At 39.6% G+C, this 20610-nt stretch overlaps 1 long non-coding RNA gene across 1 annotated transcript; it reads left to right on the top strand.

Moving 5' to 3' along the window:
- Positions 1-1084: 1084 nt before the first annotated feature.
- LOC139193947 (uncharacterized) lies at positions 1085-3581 on the top strand. The gene is made up of 5 exons (XR_011578530.1): positions 1085-1222; positions 1306-1465; positions 1571-1639; positions 2359-2417; positions 3406-3581. It is a non-coding gene; the product is annotated as an uncharacterized lncRNA (long non-coding RNA).
- Positions 3582-20610: the final 17029 nt, after the last annotated feature.

Here is a 20610-nt window from a genome sequence, read left to right as displayed (position 1 = left end):
AACTATTATAAAACTAATGTGAATACTGGAACTGCGATGTCGAGCGGTCTGAAACTCTGACTGAACGGATTTGCTTCTGACGTGAAGGAAGCTCCATCAACCTTCTTATCGATTTCCTATGTGAGGTTCTCTGGAGGAATACATATGCATTCAGCAGGTAGGAGCTTGGAGGTCCTATGTAAAATTCCTATGTTATTAAGAATTTAGACAGAATCATCTGATTAAAAAACATAAGTTGGAGCTTGGAGGCTTCTTTGTAATGTTGTGTACAATCATATTGAAAACGTGGGAAACAATCATCAATGATTGTATAATATATAAATATTTGTCCATCTATATATTTAAAAAAATATACAATTGTTCAAGGATACATAAATTGTAAAATAAAACGACATAAATATAAAATATTTGAACATATTGAAAACGTGAGAAACAATCATTCAATGAGTGTTCATCCAAGTATTTAACAAGTTTTTTTACAATTTATTGAAAAAATAAAATGCAAACAATGAAAGTTATCTATTTTCTATTTAAATACGAGTCGCGATCTAAGCGTGTGTAGACCGTACTTATGCGCCTTTTCTTGTTTTTCAAACGGTTATAGAATAATCAGGGTGATGACCAACCGCTTAGTGCCTAGGCGGGAATTTTTAGAACAATGAATTATATACACATTTAACTCCTAAGTTCAGTAAATCTAACAATTTCACATTTTTGGTTAAAACTATTGTACAATTTGTTTAGTAAGTAAGTTGGACTACTCTTCATATTGTTAATTTGAAGTTCAATGGCACACGTGCGCCACGTCATTCGATTTGAGTTGTCCATATGTTAAGCTTGAATTTTGCCATATGAGGCCCGTGTTGTGTGTCACAGCCCGTCCCGGAATTATTAATTCCGATGACGTGAAATGACCAATACAACCTTAAACGGGATTAAGGTGCATAAATGTGACATTAGTTTAACCTAAAGTTCTTAAACTAGTTTTAGGGTTTAAACTTAGACCAAGAATTTCATGAACATGTTAAAGTTTGAAAGTGGGATCCCCACATCCCTCAAAACCCTCCCCAATTCCCGTATACTGTCATTCATTCTTTCTCTCTCCCTCTCCTTCGAACTCACACGGACCACCACAAAACCACCCTAAATCTATACCAACGTCAAGTTTGAGACCACCATTGGAATCCTGAGGACTTCACGATCACGTTGGTATCCATTTCAGGTAAGTTTTGCTTCGGAAAACCCCTAGTTTCCAAGTTTCCGTGAAGAGCACTGTTCATGATCTTCGAATTGGCTTTGTTTTAGGTGAAACCAAGCTCACAGTGAGCTTAAGGAAGTCCCAAGGAAGCTCGGAGTGCTTCATTGGAAGTTTTTGGACGTAAGAACACGGAGATCGACAAGTTCAAAGTTTGGCCGGAGCTTTCGAGGCTCTTTCCGGCGAATCCCCGGCGAGTTAGGAGTTGAGGTAGGTACCAATCTCTTCGTCTCGTCAAGTACTACAACTTTCCTTTTTGTTTCACTCAATTTCGTTGAGTATTGAAGAAGTTATACTCATTTGAAACTTACCCAGTTTCCGGCGACCTCCGAGGCTTTCAAGGAAGTTTCCGGCCAAACCACGGCGAACTAGGTGTTGTGCAAGGTATCATTCTCTTTGTATCTTCAAGGGCTACAACTTTCGTTTTTGAATCACTTGATTGCGTTGAGAAATGACAAAGTTATGGCAATTTGAAAAACGGCCGCCGGAAAAACCAGTCCGGCGACCCAAGGAAGAAGAAGGTGCGCGTGGGGGCGCGTAGGTCCGTGCCTTCCTTGGCGCGTGGGGGCGCGTGCTACAGTAAAAAATTATTTTAAAAATATTTCGACGTCCGTGACGTCGAGTAGATCACTGTGGTATATTTATATACCCAAATTGAGCACCGTATGAGAAAGTTATTAAGGATTGTTGGTTATGTGTTCAAATAACGTTTTATAGTTTTTGCATTTAGGTGAAAATATGAATTGACGATCCGACCGTTGGATCGTTACCAAACTTTGATACGTTGTAATACGTAATATTTGAGGATTATTGGAACTTACGGATTGGGAATCCGAGTTACGGATCTTCCGAAATTGGAGTTGTAAGTCCATAAAATAGAATGTAAACCGTCACGTAGTTTTGTTAATTGACCGAGATCCGACCGTTGGATGGAAATGAAATTTTAGAATGTTATCCTAGAGATATATTGTGGACCTCTGGAAGTTATGGATTTAAAATCTGAGTGGCGGATCCTCCGGATCGAACTACGTAGTGACGTATTTTATATAAGTTATATATTCTATCGATATGAATTCTGAGGTTGGATTTGATTACTATTCTAGGCGGCGATCGTCGTGACGCCTTGATGTGTGGTGCTAGGGAGTTGTTGGACGAACTCCAGGTGAGTGGGCAGTTTTGTTTTCCGTATATATATATATACTTGACGTTTCCCAGAAGTTGAATTGAAATGAAAATATGTTTAAAATGAAATGCATATGAGTTATGTGGAAAAACGGGAAGTGAAATACCATGCATAGAATTGATATGAAAAGTATATAGAAATGTGAGTTGAAATGCCATGTATGAATTAATATATGATGCATATGTATGAATTGGTGCGGTGGACGCACAGGTAAGAATTGATTTATGATGCATATGTATGAAATGGTGCGGTGGACGCACAGGTGAGTATTTATTTCTGTTATGATGATGTTGATGTATATTGAGCTCAAATCCTGCACCATGGTTTAGTGCTTATAGTATTCACCGCATCGCACGCTCGCCTTGGATCCAAGTAGATGCTGGTCGCACAGTCCACGCGGAGTGGGTGCGACGGGCCAGTCGAAGAGTGTTAGTGAGATTTCGACTGGTGGGTGACCTTAGATTATGTGCACAGATGATTGATGAGAAAGCACTAGAGCGTAATATTAACCATTAAGTCGTACAGACTACATTAGGTGGTTCCGACTTATGTGCAGAAGGCCGTACAGGTTACAGCTAGTGACTCTGGCAATAGGCCGTACAGGTCACAGTTGGTGACTCCGGCAGAGTGAGAGTGATAGATTTTGAGCTCTAGGTTCAACCGTACAGGGCCATTAGAGGGCCTCCGGTTGATTACTTTCTTGCACCTGATATAATTATTGTTGATGCATTCATACTTAACTGTTGAATTCCGACATGGCATGGCATATTTGTACTGAAAAATGTTGAGTTAATGAATTGAAGTATTGAGAATATATATATATATATATATATATATATATTTATATTTTACATTTCTGGGAAAGTATACAAGTTTTACGGAGAGGGGTTATAACGTTTTGAGAAAAGCTTGTTTTGAAAAGAATTGTTTTACTGACCCACTCAATTTTGGTTTTGCGCCCCTCCAGGTTCAGGAATCACAAAGGTGTGGTGACTACGAGGAATTTGACGGTGTTCTGACAGATTGGACAAAATTAGGACTCACCTTCGGGTGTATCAACTTATAAATTGTATCTTAAAGCTTCCGTACTGTGTAAATGGTTACGTCACTCTCACGTGACGGCCAGCATGCCCTCCTTCGGGACAGGGTGTGTCATTGTGAGTATAAATCTCATTGGAGAAAGATTTTTTTTTTTTTGCATGTGATCCAATATCCTAGTGAATAGAGTGTTGAGTTTCTACATATGTGTCTTTGGTTCGAAACTCCTCTCGCTTTGATTATTATAATAATTTAGAACCCTATTCCATCTCCTTAATAATAATAATAATAATAATAATAATAATAATATATAAAAAATGTAATAATAATTTATAAAAAATGTAATCCCTTGGATGCTCACAAAAAATGATGATGCTTAGATGCTCATCCTCAAATTTATCACTCTCCTCTCAAAGTGAGTACAAATAATTTGCAGATGGCTCCCACTAAGTTAGAGCAAGTCCAGCCCTAGTTTTTAGGCTGGTTCACAGCTCCCTTTTTGGCCTGGCACCCAACCAATTCCTTCCAGCTCAGCCTAATAAGCTGGCACCTAGCCTAAGCTGGCCTATAGGCCGGCCTAGAATGTGCTGAGGCAAGGCCCAACCTATGTGATGTCATGCTGATGCTAGAGTGACGTCACATGCCGTTTTAATTTTTTTTGCACCAGGCGTGTGGGAAACACTTGCAAGTGGGCGCACGTCCCTGCCAAGATCTGGCAGTGGCGCCCGCATGCGTAGGCGCACTAAGGGTCCAAATGGAGAAGCCACATGGCTCGTTCTGAGCTATTGGATTTCCAACGGCTAGTTTTCTAGACCATTGGATTTCCAATGGTAAAAAAAATTTGAATTTGAAAACCAACGACTAGTGATGTGGCGTGATATGGGTCGTCCGATCTACAGATCAACGGTCCACATTTTTCCCAAAAAAAAGGCACAACGGTCAGAATTATGACCATTGGCCATGTGGCTTCTCCTGGGTTGTTGGATTTGAAAAAGATTCAAATCCAACGGTCCAGATTAATTTACGTAATAAAAAATAATAAAAATTGTTAAAAATACATAAACAAATTTAAAACTTTTATTATTTTTTCCTATAAATACCTAACCATTCATCTTCCACCTACCACATTTCAATATTTTCAACACTTTCTACCAAAACTTTCATATACTTTTTGTGTTAAAAAAATGGCTACGTGGAAACTCATCGAAGATGTTACATTGTGTGAATGCTGGGTTCAAATTACTCAAGACCCGATTACGGGTAATGAGATGGAGTTGAGAGAAATGTGGAGTAGAATTACGGAAGCGTTTTGCGCTAGGCTTGCAAAAGACGCCAGAAGTAGTCAAGGTTTTCAAGGTCGTTGGAAAAAACTCAACATATCCTTCACTTGTTGGAAAAAACGCTATCTCGATTGCTTCCTCTAATTTGCGTAGTGGGACAAGTTTAGCGGATCAAGTGACAATATTTTTATTTATTTATATGTATTCAACCCACATCAATATTTTAATTTATTAATTTGTGTTACACCCGCATTTTATAATATTGTCTTATCCCAAATTTTGTAGACACTACAAGCACAAGCATTCTACAATTCAAAGAACCACAACAAATCATTTACCAAATGGGAATGTTGGGAAATTGTCAAAGATTGTCCCAGATACAAAATTGTGCCAACAGGTTCAGCAGTTGTCATGTGCGGCGTCCCTCCACACAGTTCGCTAGAATCAGACACGACCGCACAGAAAGAAGACACATTTGAAGAAGTGTCGAAAGGGATGCTAGAAGAAGTACCGGAGACCTAGCCGACTTGTTGATCTCTAAGGCCTCAGGGTAAAAATGCGGCAAAGAAAAAGAGTTCTTCCAAAAATGACTACACAAAATATATGGACGAGCTTGCTCTCCAAGGTGAAGTGAACATGGCGTGTGAAGCGGCTAGAGATGAGGAAAAAGCTGCTACTATGGCAACAATATTAGAAGCTTCTGAGAGATGTGATGCGGCGGCTGAGAGACAAAGAGAAATAGTTAATCGAGAAAACGAGATGATTAGAGAAGCACTTCATCGAGAAAACCAAATGCTTAGAGAAGAAGGGATGGCTTAAGCAGATTGTGACACTATGAACAAGCCTCTAGTAGGACTGTCTTCAAATTCAAAATATTTTTGGACATCGGAAAAAAGAGACGTGGTGCGAAAAAGGCGTGCAAGAGACACGGAAACAAGTGGATGAGGTTTTAGCTACGCAAATCCTAGCAACGAAGATCCTAGCACCACATACCCTAGCTCCACAGACTTTGTATAATTTCATATTTATTTGTAGTACTTTATTTAATTTCGTCTTGATTTTTAGTACTTTATGTAATTTTGTCTTTATTTTTAGTACTTTAAGTAATTTCTTATTTATTTTTAGCACTTTATGTAATTTCGTCTTTATTTGTACCTTATGTAATTTCTTATTTATTTATAGTACTTTATGTAATTTGTTATTTATTTCATCTTAATTTTTAGTACTTTTAGTAATAGATGTAATTTCTTAAATATTTGTAGTACTTTATTTAAACACACCAAATAAAATTACATAAACTCACCAAATAAACTTACATAAATTCACAAATAAACTTTACAAAACACACTAAATAAAATTACATAAAATGTCCATCCTGTTCCAATGACTCGTGTTGCACGGAATCTTTTGTGTGCTCATGAGCACAATAGATGTGTGTTCTTGTGTTGTTCATTGTGTTCGGCCCATATTCATCGACGACATCATAATCATACTCATATTCCACAATCATGTTGTGAAGGATGATACACGTTGTTGATGCACAAAACCGGAGGGGTCTTGGAACAACGTAAATCCGACCGTGAATCTGCAAGAAAGTAAAGAACACAAGATGTATCGTGGTTCACCCCAATGTTTGGGCTACGTCCACACTGATGTCCATTGTATTTCTCTGTAACTGTATGTATGGATTACAAGTGTGAGGGGGAGTCCCCCAGAGAAAGAGAGAGTTTGAGAGAGCTTTGCTCTGAATATGAGAGCCTCTGTTTGGGGATGTCAGGCTTGAGGATTGTGAGGGTGAGGAATCCCTTTTATAGACTAAAGGCTCCTCCCATTTTACATAGATCATGGGCTCAATGTTAGGAAGCCCATGTAACGAGACCCAATATAATATGGTACTAACACACGTCATCATAATGGATCGAAGATCCTAGACAACAAATATTCTGGTAGCAGCCCTGATAGTCGCCCAATGAGCTTGCAGCATACCAAAACAACGCTCCATATCATTCCTACACCCCTCTTGACATTGTGCGAAGTGTTTTTCTTTTTCACTTTGTGGATGTGGCACTGTTTTGACAAACGTTGTCCACCTTAAGTAAATGTCGTTTGCAAGGTAGCACGCTCCTTCGTACATATGGTCATTGACCCAATATGTGACTTTGAGTGCTTTTCCTTGCAGCACTTCTTGGAAGACTAGAGATTGGGCAACGACATTTAGGTCATTCTAAGCTTCTGGAACACCAAAAAATGCATGCCAAATCCATGTATCAAAAGAAGCCACCTCTTCTAAAATGATACTTTTGACTCATTTTCTGTTGTCATAAGCTCATTGCCACGCACTTGGACAGTTTTTCTAGGTCCAGTGCATGCAGTCAATGCTTCTAATCATGTCAGGGAAGCCTCACATCTCACCCTTCCTCAGCAGCCTTCGTAGGTCACTTGCCGTGGGTTTCCGGAGGTACTAATTGGTATAGAGGGTTTCGATTGCAGAGCAAAACAGCATCAGGGATTCTAGAACAGTTGATTTTCCCATCCTCATTATCTCATCCACTTGATCTACAGATGTTCCATATATAAGCATCCAAAAGGTAGCAGTAATTTTTTGCTCAAGAATAAGACCTAGAACATGAAAAACATCATTTTTTTTTTGCACAAAGTATGGATCGTGGTTGCAAATAGCAGTCATGATTTTTTCGAACAAACTTCGTTGCATTCTAAAACGACGTCTAAAAACATGATCAGGGAATACATAGTTGGGCATAAAATAATCTTCCAAGAGACCTTTACCTCGTCTTTCCCTCTTTCTATCCAAGTTTGCAGCACGTCTGGTTTAGGATATTTGACCCACAACTTCCATGACACGACAGGAATGTGAGGCCCTCTGCCTTCTATGTTCATCATCATCATCCTCCTCCATTGCGAAAGCCTTATCTCCACCTTCCTCAAGATTGCACAATTCTTCCTATTGTGACAACAATCTTTTCTTTTGCTCCTCAAACTGTTTCGACAATCTCCTTGAAGAAGACATTGTAAGAACTCAAGATTTAAAAACGATGAAGAAGAATTTTGAGCTAAAAAGAAGGATTGAGTTTGGTGTGTGAATGATGATGGATGTAGGGATGTAGGGTTTATATGGACAAAAAAAGAAAGGATGAGGTTCTGGACAATGCCACATGGCACTACGTGATTGGTTGAAAATTTTATCGAAATCTTGGCTAAATTATTGTAAATAGATAGTGACACGTAGCGCGTCGGGATTGGTTGAAAATCTAATTGGAAATCTATCCAAAAAATAGTACATTCGAATAATGACACGTGACATGACGAGATTGATTGAAAATCTTATCGAAATCTTGGCTAAATTATTGTAAACAGATGGCGCGTTGGGATTGGTTGAAAATCTTAGCAAAAATCTATTCACAAAATAGTACGTTCGGATAATGACACTTGGCGTGACGAGATTGGTTAAAAATTCTATCCGAAATTAAAACTAAATTTAAATTTTATTATTTTATAATAAAAAAATTAATAATATTTTAAATGAGCTGGGTGCCAGCCCATTTTGTAAGGGTGGAGATCGTTTGTGCCAACATATTTTTAAACTTTGTGCCAGCGCATTTTTTTAGGGGTGGAGAAACATTTGGCCAATTTACTGTTCATAGGGTCTATCATTGTTTACTGAATGAATTAAATGGGCTAAGTACCAGTGCATTTTTTTAGGGGTGGACTTGCTCTTAAAGAAAGCAATTCATGGGCGCCACACGACGCACCTTGATTTGGTTTGTTACGACATAGTTCTCGCCGTCCGCTGAATTAAAGAAAGCAATTATACTCGTGTTATTCAACAGAAAACAACTTATATATAATGTTATTGATTCCTGTCAAAACGAAACAATTTGAGTATGAGTAAATGTCACATCCCGGCCCGGGCCGGATCACTTCCCGGGCTCGCTCCACCACCGTAGCACGATATTGTCCGCTTTAGGCCCTGACCACGCCCTCACAGTTTTGTTTCTGGGAACTCACGAGCAACTTCCCAGTGGGTCACCCATCCTGGGAGTGCTTTGGCCCCCTTCTCGCTTAACTTCGGAGTTCCTACGGAACTCGAAGCCAGTGAGCTCCCCTTTGGAGCGATGTGGGATGTTACAATCCACCCCCCTTAGGGGCCCAACGACCTCGTCGGCACATCACGACCAGGGTTAGGCTCTGATACCATTTTTCACATCCCGGTCTGGGACGGATCACTTCCCGGGCCCGCTCCACCACACTATAGCACAATATTGTCCGTTTTGGGCCTTGACCATGACCTCATGGTTTTGTTTCTGGGAACTCACGAGCAACTTCCCAGTGGGTCACCCATCCTGGGAGTGCTCTGGCCCCCTTCTCGCTTAACTTCGGAGTTCCTACGGAACTCGAAGCCAATGAGCTCCCAAAAGGCATCGTGCTAGGTAGGGATGAGAATATACATTTAAGGATCACTCCCCTGAATGATGTGGGATGTTACAGTAAAAGGTTTTCATTTTTATTTTATAGCAAGTCTACCCCTATAATCATGCAAAGTTTGTACCATATAAGGATTTCTAATTTTTTTTTTCTCAAATTTGAATATTGTGGAATCTGATTAGATATTTTTTTTTTCAAAAAATAAAGCTTTATGGGTACATTATAGTTAAAAATATAATATATTTTACATTAAAAGAAAGGAAAGGGTACATTTTACATTAAAAATTGGTACATTTTACATAACAAAGTGGTGCATTTTTTTTTATGAAAATGGGTACATTATAAATAAATTATGTTTACAAATAAAAATTATTGAAAAATTATGAGTACAAATAAAAGTTTAAAATATGGATACGAATTAAAATTAGAAAGAAAATTTGCACAAATTAGAAAAAAAAATGGTTGCAAATTGAAATGGGTATAAATTGAAAATAGAAATATATGACACTAATTTTTAGCCATAAATATGAATATACCAATGTAATGTTTTTAACATTAAATAAATATATTTAGAAAATAAATTTAAATATGTTGACATGTAAATATTTATTATGGAAATAATGACTTAGATAAAGATCAAATAATCTTGATAAACATTAAAAATAAATAAGGTTTCAATTAATAAAATAGAAAAATAAGGGATAATAACCTAATATATCTAGCAAAATCATAAGCATAATCTAATTGTGTAGACAGTGATTACGTATCGTAGATATACCAAACATGATCACCTCTAAAATGCGGATGGTTCCCATTTGTAGAGATTTATGTATCCAAGTAATTAAACCTACCTACTTACTCATTGAGTCCGACAACTTATAATATAACTCCAATCTATTAATTAACCAGGTCTAATTGCCGTTTACATGCATGATTAACATGTGGGGTCCACTGAAAGTCACCTAAATTGTTGACTTTAGGGAATAAGAAACTACTAAGAAATTGCCAGTTAAATTATACTGAATGACACTATGATTCACGCAAGGGGTTCACTACATTATTGACAAAAAAAATATATCAAGTCGTCTCCTTCTAAAACGAAATTAAGCTTATACAATAAGGTGGGATATCCACACATCTTTTTTTATTTCTCACACACCTTTTATTAATTTTTGTCATTTCATATTTTTCAACTCATTTGATTCGACAATTTGAAATTAAGGTGTATGAGAAGTAAAAAGTGGGGTGTGCTATACAATAAATCTATACTAAGGAGGTGAGAGAGTGGATTAAGTCTCACAATGAGTTAACAATAATATGATTCAAATTCGCCTTTGACGATGATCGAACATAAAATTTCTCACTTATAAGTGAAGAGAAATACCATTAAACCGTAGTACTGAATGCAAGGTTCTAAAAGTCGCTAGGCGCTAGTCGGGCGGCGGGCTAGGGTCTAGTGCCTAGGCGGCTAGGCGGGGCCTAGGCCGGCGCCTAGGCAGACTAGGCGGATTTAAGTAAATCTATTATATTTCAGGTAAATAAGTGTCTGATTCTACTTGAAATATATATAATTTCATCATAAACTACAAAATAGAATGCATATATATCATGAAGTATTGGAACATAATGAAAACATGTGAAATAAGGATATAACGTTTGTTCATTCAATTATGCAACAAGTCTCTTACAATTTATTGGAAAAAAACAAAATGCAAAATGAAAGTTATGTATTTTCTATCTAAGTGAGTTGCAACCTAGGCGGGTCTAGGCGGGTGCCTAGGTGGTCTAGAAGGTGGGCTGGGGCCTAGGCATTAATCAGGGCGGTGGGCTGGGGCCTAGCGCCTAGGCGGCGATAGGCGGGGATTTTTAGAACAGTGACTGAATGAAACCTCAACACTTAATTGAAAGAAAGGATGTTTCAATTAAATTACTTCAATTTCCACTTAATATGCAACTAAACCGTCGAGCAGCTCAGACTGACTTGTCATTCTTATTTCTTACTCAGTTTAATCAGCTATGATTGCTTCAGTTTAAGTTTGGCATTTTTGAGGCTTTTGTAGATTATGGCATATGTATATGCAGAAATTTCCTGTGTGATTGGTAGCAAGAGTTCTCAAGAGATGTGGGTTCGTCTTCAAAACCAGTTTTTCTTACCAAGTACAAAAACCAGTATAATCAAATTATAGACTGATCTTTACAACATTAAGAAGGGATCAAATTAAATTTCCCAGTATCTTCAAAGAATTAAAGAAGCAAAGGATGGACTTTCTATTCTTGGTGTCACATTTGCTGATGAAGACTTTGTGATCATTGCGTTGAATGGACTCCCTCCAAAATACAACACATTTAAATGTGTACTCAAAGGGCGTGAGAGTATCATTTCACTCAAGGACTTTCGTGCACAATTGCTCGCTGAGGAAGACATTGTGGATTGTGCTATTGTTGAATGTGAGACAAAAGGTTATTTATTTCCTCTCTTTAGCTCTCAATTTCATGTTGGCTTCAATGGTGGTTATCATGCTCAATCCAATTTTAGTTTGCCAATCAAGCTATGGTAATAATGTTAATAGTTATAATGAAATTCTTGGCTCACCACCATCTCCATATCTTAATTCTCTACCACCTGAATTTCCTACACATCAAATTTGTTCACACAAATATCATTTTGATGCTGATTGTTATCACATACATAATGCTCAATCTTCAGTTTCAACCCTTAAATCATGTCAAAGCACATTGGATTAACAACTCAAACTAGTGTGTCCAGTCATCCTGCAAAATCATGACACCTTTACAGAGCAATTCTAATGTTAACATTCATACAGCTTATGATCACAAGTTTGGTTCTCTCTCTCACTTCATTGTTTCAAAAGATGAAATGTTTTTAGTTGATGCAGAAAAACAAGTTTTGGAATGTATTAACAAGGAAAGTGCAAACTCTCAGTTGATTTCAGTGGGTTTACAACCATGTATTCAAGTCACATTTCCAGTTCTCAACTCTGACAACAAGACGAAAATTGGTGTTCCTACTCAAACTGTTGTACATAAGTTCCGAGGATTTTATATACTTCGGTTATGCAATGGTGGAACTATATTTGATATTCAGTTAGGCTACCATATGAGAATTTTTGATAAGTTTGGGGGCACCAAGTTTACGATGATTTGGGTAATATGGTATACACGATATAATGGTGGTAAAATACAAGCTCCAGATGCTAGGAGGTTTTCTTATTGCAGATTATGTGTGCAACAGTGACCAGGTACTCCACTCTCCAATTGTAAGGAATACTATCAAAAAAGAGTTTAGATTGCCAAAGCTCATGGTTCATGCTAAAAGCCATATTTGTTTTAAGTTTCTACTAGTGGCTGGAATAACAACAACAGATCTTCATCAACGAGTTGTCTACACTCTGCATTGATTTTTTTTGACAACCTGAATGCTTCAACCTCATGATTGGGTGCCCCAATCTTGAGTTTGAGAGGGGACGTTAGGAGTGTGGATGCAAATTTCCGCCTTCTTCTTCTTGGACAAAATTGCACCTACAAAACAATTAACACCTTAGGTCAAGGCCAAAAGCCTCACGCGCCTACGATGAATTGGGGGAGGCTTTGACCGAAGAATCTCTGATGCCAAAGTTAGAATTTAGAGAGAAAAATATTTGGAGAGTTTTTGGGAGTTTTGCAAGAGTGTGGACTTAGCTTTTTAGAAGAAATAGGGTCATATATATAGGGAATGGGGTGTGGCTGACCTTTAAGTGTGTTTTGGGGTGTTATTTTGGTGATTCAATTAGTAATTAATATATTAATTAGGTATAAATATATTAATTGGCTAATTATCATAATAAAAGAAATATTTTGGGAGGTTTTTGGAGGTTATGGAATGAGGATGGATGAGACAAATTTGAACTTGTTACCTATTTTGGGTACTCCTGATTTGGTTGATGGATGATTCTCCACTGCTCGTGTGTAGGAGACCCGGTATGCCTCGAGGGTAAATTTGTCATCTTCACCCAAAAATCCATGTGTCGCTTTGTGATTATTTTTGGCTCCACAAATGCCCCCACACCTACTGGGCTACTCATAGGAAAGTGCAGCAGGTGTAGAGATCTTCTTGCTCTAGGAAACTTAGGACTGCTTCCTGTTTTGATGTAAATTCCCTCTTTAATATGAAATTAGATCCTTCTAGGAAAAGGAAATAAATTTCTCTCAAAGCCTTTTTAAGTTCACCTTAAGTGGGTTATTAAATCAACTTTGGAGAGTGATGTATTCTACCCTACAAGAGAAAGAGAGTTTAGAGGATATTTCTTCCCCTTCCTCTAGCAATCTTCCACATCTTGCCCGTGCAAAAGACCGTCTTTCGTAGCTTTCTTCTTCTTCTCTGTGCCACACCAATGTAATAAAAGCTTAATTTCTTCTTGTCTTCTTCTTAGGTGGTGCTGTCACGGGGCAGTCGTTGGGGTGGTGCGGCACGTCGGTTGGCAGGGGCCAGGAGTCGGCTTGTCATAGGCCAATGAGGTGGTGTGGCAGGGGCCATTGCTTGTGCTGCTCGGCTTGATTGAAGCCAAGGATTAGCTTAGCATGGGCCGAGGAAGTAGTGTGGCATGGGCAACGGTTTAGGTTGCCATGTCTGGGCTGCTTGCCAAAAATGAGGAAACTGCTTGAGTTTGATTTCTCAGCTACCATAGATGGATCAGTCAAGGATAAAGCTGCCAAGATCGGAGCTGTTGAAGATGAAGTGTCGGATGAGTGAACTGTTAAGTGCAAAACTGGCTGTTACCCCTGACCATTTGCTGCCTAGTTGATCTTCAAACATTCAATCTTTTAAGCTATATGGCCTTCTCGCACTAGAGAGCTTACCCAGATGGGTGTTGGGGAATTAGTTTACCCTCTCACACTGGAGAGCAATTAGTTTATCCTCTCGCATTAGAGAGTAGACTCATATGGGTGTCGGGGAATTGGTTTACCCTCTCGCATTGGAGAGCAATTAGTTTATCCTCTCGCACTGGAAAGTAGACCCATACAGGTGTTGAGGAATTAGTTTACCCTCTCTCACTGGAGAACAATTAGTTTATCCTCTCGCACTGGAGAGTAGACCCATATGGGTGTCGGGGAATTGGTTTACCATCTCGCACTGGAGAGCAATTAGTTTATCCTCTCACACTGGAGAGCAAACCCATATGGTTGTCGGGGAATTAGTTTACCTTCTCGCAATGGAGAACAATTAGTTTATCCTCTCGCACTGGAGAGCAAACCCAGAAAAGGTTTTTAGCAGTTGTTGTGGGTAGCAGTTGAGTAAGGCTTACGAGTAATTTCTTGAATCTTCATTGAAAATAAAGAAATAAATCAATTGTGCTGGAAGGTAGAAACTGCACAACAAACTGGATAATCTTTGGCTTACGAAGCCTTGTTCGTTGAGCTGCTTGAGACTTCGAACTTATTTGGAAAAGCCCAAATGGGGTTTAGGGGGTGATGGAGACTTCCCCTGCTTGTGTAGGCTGTTTCGTTGACCTATCAAGACACTCATCGCATCGACCCTCATTTGTCAGTTTCTCAAGGTACTGCTTCCACTTTAGGTAGCCGTTGGTAGTGTGGCCTGGTCCTTGATGGAATGCGCAATACTTTGTATGATCCAGCCTGGTAAGATTGCATTTCATGGGTGGCGGCAGTTCGAACCAAGGTTCGTTCTTGAGTTTGCGGAGAATTTGGCCGATTGGAACAATGAACTTGGTGAATGTTTCAGGTCTTGAGTCTTTTTTGGTCGAGAAACGTTCCATATGCTTCTTTTCTTACTCGTTTCTGTTAGATTGCTTGGCCTCGTCCCATAATGCATGCTTTTCTGCCAAAGCATATGAAGCTGCTAGGGTCAGTTCTTCTCCCATGATTAGTTTTCCGAATAAAGGATGTTCGGTTGGAAGTCCATTTCTGAATTCTGCCGTTGCTATGTCTTCGTTGCAACTAACAATCTTGGCCTTCCCCGCTTTGAATCTCTTGACATAGTCGCGAATTGTCTCCCAAGGGTCTTTTACAATGTTGAAGAAATGGTCGGATGTCATTTTGATTGAGCGGTTAGACGAATACTCCTTAGTCAAAACAAAGGAAAGTTCGTTAAAACTCCGGATCAACTGCGGCAGCAGAGTGTGAAACAAGTAGTGTACCCACGATAGTGCTTGAGATGTGGCAAAAAATTTGTATAAATATATTAATTAGGTATAAATATATTAATTGGCTAATTATCATAATAAAAGAAATGTTTTGGGAGGTTTTTGGAGCTTATGAAATGAGGATGGATGAGACAAATTTGAACTTGTTACCTATTTTGGGTACTCCTGATTTGGTTGATGGATGATTCTCCACTGCTTGTGTGTAGGAGACCCGGTATGCCTCGAGGGTAAATTTGTCATCTTCACCCAAAAATCCACGTGTCGCTTTGTGATTATTTTTAGCTCCATAAGGAGTATAATGAAAAATGTGATGTATTGGGTTGTTAACACTTGTCACAATTTAGTTAGTTAGCTATGTTTGTACCATACTTGACCAATCCCGAAACTACCGAGCACCGGTCAACGTTATACCGTCAAGGACCCAGAAGAGTCTCCCTCCAACCAGAAGGCCAATCACAGAGCGACATGTGTTGACATCAGAAGCCAATCATAGCGCGACACGTGTCAACATCGAAAGCCAATCACAACACGACACGTGTCAATGTCAGAACAAAGCTAGAAACTCTCTTCTATAAAAGGAGATCATTCTCCCACAATATTGACTAATGTCATTTGTACTAAATCATTCACTAGTACTCACTAAAGGAGAGCTTGAACCTATGTACTTGTGTAAACCCTGCACAATTAATGAGAATTCATCTACTCTGTGGACGTAGCCAATCTGGGTGAACCAAGTACATCTTGTGTTTGCTTCCCTGTCCCTATCCATTTACATACTTATTCACACTAGTGACCAAAGCAATCTAGTGAAGGTCACAAACTTAACATTTTCTGTTGTACCAAAGTCCTCACTGATTTTGTGCATCAACATTTGGCGCCGTCTGTGGGAACGACACTTATTCCCACACTTTTCAGCTTTGCCAAGCTGATTTCCACCATTCGTACACTCTCTTTTGACCAGGCATCCCTCTCCAACATGGGGAGCAAAGGAAGCCACATCACACAAAATAACACCCCTCTTGCACCTAGAGTTAAACAACGAAAGAATGAAGGAAAGAGAGTTGCTCTTCAAGCTAAAGTCGATGAGCTAGAAGCTTATAACAACAATATAGCAATGAAGAATGAGGTCCTCCAACAGCAGTATAAGAAGCTATTTGAGATGCTCCACGAAACTAGGCGTACTCAAACACGCGAGCTCGTTGCCCCTGTGGACATCAACCATCATCTGGGTGCCCCTTAACACGGAGTGTCACCTCCATTCGACATGGGTATCCTTGATGAGGAGCGAGCTAATCATCAAAACATTGATCAATATAAGACTTCTCTCAACCCAGATGTTTCAACCCGAAGTAGAAGAAGTGAAGGAAGACACCTCCTTGCAGAAGGGTTGGAAGAATCGAAAACCGTTTATCGTGACTGCCGATACTTCCTAAAGCAACTTCGAGTGAATCTCTTCCACATATGCTCGAAGATCAATGACTCAAGGGTTTCTGAAAGACTCAGTCCCCTACCACGACCCAGGCCAGCTACCAATCTAGGGAAGGAACGACAGGTCCCAGAGGAACATGAAGGTACGGGAGACTCTGAGGTATTCCGACAGACTCGCCCTAGAAGTCAGTACGGTGAGTCCAAGAAAAAACCACACGCCCTTGCTCAAACTTTCCTACTTCCAACAGGCGATGAAGACTTACGAAAGAAAATTCCAGTGGTATATGACTCTACTCAAGACCCCCTTGTCCCACAGCTCCTTGAGGAAGTAAACAAGTTGAAGGCCAAACGTCAGGCCGAGATACCTGACTGGAACCAACCCAGGTCTGGCCCTCTCATAAGAAAGATCATCGACACCCCCATTTAAGCGGAAAAAAAACAAAAGTTTGGTTTACAACTCTATACTGGAAGAGATGACCCAATTGAACACCTTAACCTCTTTGAGTCCACTATGGCATATCGGATGCACACCAACGAAGAGTGATGTCTTCTTTTCCCCTCCACTCTCTCTGGCGGAGCTCTAAACTGGTATTGTTGTCTTCCACCTGAGACAATAGACTCATTTGAGGAATTGAGGAAATTGTTTGTCTCTCAACACATATTCCAGACCGATCACTTACATTCTGCAGATGACTTGTACACTATTCACCAGAAGTCGGATGAGTCACTACGAGAGTATTCCGGTCGCTTCAGCCATGAGTATTCTCGCTGCGCTGAGGCAGATGACAAGACAGCCTTCAAGGCCTTCACGGCAGGCCTACATGATTGTTTCTTCAAGTACATGATCAATGCCAACACTTGGAAGACTTACTATAAGGTGATGGCACATGCTTACAACCACGCCTCCGCCGAAGCAAGGATATACCAAGGGAACCCCTATATGGTTAACCCCTATCAACAAATGGGAAGTGGAAGTCAAGTTCTACCAAGTGAGGAGATATTGGCCATTCAGACACCAATTGCATCATCTCCTGCCTCATTTAGCTACTCGCTAAGTCACTAAACGTATATGTCTCTTGGTAAGAGGAAGGATTTTTACTCTCAGCAAGCCCATTACAACAAGAGGGATAAAAGTTCGTATCAAGACAAACAGGGGTGAACGTACCGTCGATTATTATGACTATGGGGCCAAGCCTCACTCTTTCAAAGAGGAGGACTAGGTACTAAAGGAAATGCTATTATAAGAAGGCATACACATTACAAATGTTTTGACTCTCAACCGCTTGAGATCTTTTGTCACACAAGCCATTCGGCAAATATTTAAAGAAGATGGAATAACTTCTTCTGAGTCTTTTGCATTCCTAGCACTGGAACATTTGGTCTACGCTGACCTACCCTTATACTCCAACTCAGAGCTTCAACATGCGTACTTTGACACAAAGTATGTGATACTAAGTGTTACAACCAACATGGTTCACATATCAAAAACATGGATCCCTTCATGCATAGTAAAACATTTATAAGCATCACTCATATCAATCAACATAAACATTATACATTCCAACACATTTATACATAAACATCATACATTCCAACACATTCATACATAAACATCATACATTCCAACACATCCATACATAAGCCAATTGTGCTTCGAAAGGGTTCAACATACTTTGTGTCTTCGACACTTGCTACAATATGCCTCGACACCTTACCCTTATTCTCACCAACCAGGTGATGAAATGTGAAGAAAGAACTCATCTTCATGCCACCAACCAGGTGATGAAATGTACAACCCGTACTCTAATATCATTTGGCAACTCACCACCCATGCCACTAACTAGGTGAAGAAATAACTCATCTTCATGCCACCAACCAGGTGATGAAATGTACAACCCGTACTCTCATTCATGCCACCAACCAGGTGATGAAATGTACAACCCGTACTCTAATATCATTTGGCAACTTGCCACTCATGCCACCAACCAAGTGAAAAAGTAACTCATCTTCATGCCACCAACCAGGTGATGAAATGTACAACCCGTACTTTAATATCATTTGGCAACTTGCCACTCATGCGACCAACCAGGTGAAGAAGGAACTCATCTTCATGCCACCAACCAGGTGTGAAATGTACAACCCGTACTCTCCTTCATGCCACCAACCAGGTGATGAAATGTACAACCAGTACTCTAATATCATTTGGTAACTTGCCAATCATGCCACCAACCAGGTGAAGAAGGAACTCATCTTCATGCCACCAACCAAGTGATGAAATGTACAACCCGTACTCTAATATCATTTGGCAACTCGCCATTCATGCCACCAACCAGGTAAATAAGAAACTCATCCTCGTGCCACCAACCAAGTGATGAAAGGTGATGAAGGAACTCACCTTCGTACCACCAACCAAGTGATGAAAACAACTCACCATTCATTCTACCTACCAGAAGACGAGTGGTACAACTTGTACATGTAAACTCTTAACATTCACAGATAATAAAAAACCCTTAAGCTTGACAACTAAACTAGGGGAGCACTTATGCCCAACAAGAGTTATAGTCATCAACAAAGTCTTATTGCAAGCGAACAACAACTTCAGTGCATGACGTATGAAGATCAAGCTATTCAGCCCTCTTGCATCTGCTTCAGACATTTCCCCTCTATAACAATGCAAACACTATAACTTGTAGAAAACTTCACACTCTTGATCAAAACAGTGTGAAGCAAAACTAATTTATGATGCCAACAAGAGCTTCATCAATGGAGGGCAACCACAATTCTCAAAAGCTTCACACACTCTTAATCAAGATAGTGTGAAGCAAAACCAATTTATGGTGCCAACAAAAGCTTTATCAAAGGAGTTCAACCACAATTCTCAAAACCTTCACACACTCTTGATCAAGACAGTGTGAAGCAAAACCAATTTATGGTGCCAACAAGAGCTTTATCAATAGAGGGCAACCACAATTCTCAAAAGCTTCACACACTCTTGATCAAGACAGTGTGAAGCAAAACCAATTTATGGTGCCAACACAAGCTTCATCAAAGGAGTTCAACCACAATTCTCAAAACCTTCACACACTCTTGATCAAGATAGTGTGAAGCAAAACCAATTTATGGTGCCAACAAGAGCTTCATCAATGGAGGGCAACCACAATTCTCAAAAGCTTCACACACTCTTAATCAAGACAGTGTGAAGCAAAACCAATTTATGGTGCCAACAAATTTATGGTGCCTGTTGATGCACAAAATCAGCGAGGACTTTGGTACAACAGAAAGTGTCAGGTTTGTGACCTTCGCTTGGTTGCTTCGATCACTAGTGAAGATAAGTACGTAAATGAATAGGGACAGGGAAGCAAACACAAGATGTACGTGGTTCACCCAGATCGGCTACGTCCACGGAGTAGAGGAGTTCTCATTAATTGTGAAGGGTTTACACAAATACATAGGTTCAAGCTCTCATTTTGTGAGTTCTAGTGAATAGTTTAGTACAAAATGACATTAGAGATTATTGTGGGAGAATGATCCCTATTTATAGAAGAGAGTTTCTAGTTTTGTTCTAACATTGACACATGTCGTGTTGTGATTGGCTTCTGATGTTGACACGTGTCGAGCTATGATTGGCTTCTGATGTCGACACGTGTCGCATTGTGATTGACCTCCTGGTTGAAGGGAAGCTCTTCTGGGTCTTTAACGGCATAACGTTGACCGGTGCTTAGTAGTTTCGGGATTGGTCAAGTATGGTACAAACAGTGCCAACAAGAGCTTCATCAATGGATGGCAACCACAATTCTCAAAAGCTTCACACATTCTTAATCA

The sequence above is a fragment of the Malus domestica genome, chromosome 02 (assembly GCF_042453785.1).
Source record: "Malus domestica chromosome 02, GDT2T_hap1".
Classification (NCBI taxonomy): domain Eukaryota; kingdom Viridiplantae; phylum Streptophyta; class Magnoliopsida; order Rosales; family Rosaceae; genus Malus; species Malus domestica.
This window is presented reverse-complemented; position numbering and strand designations above follow the sequence as displayed.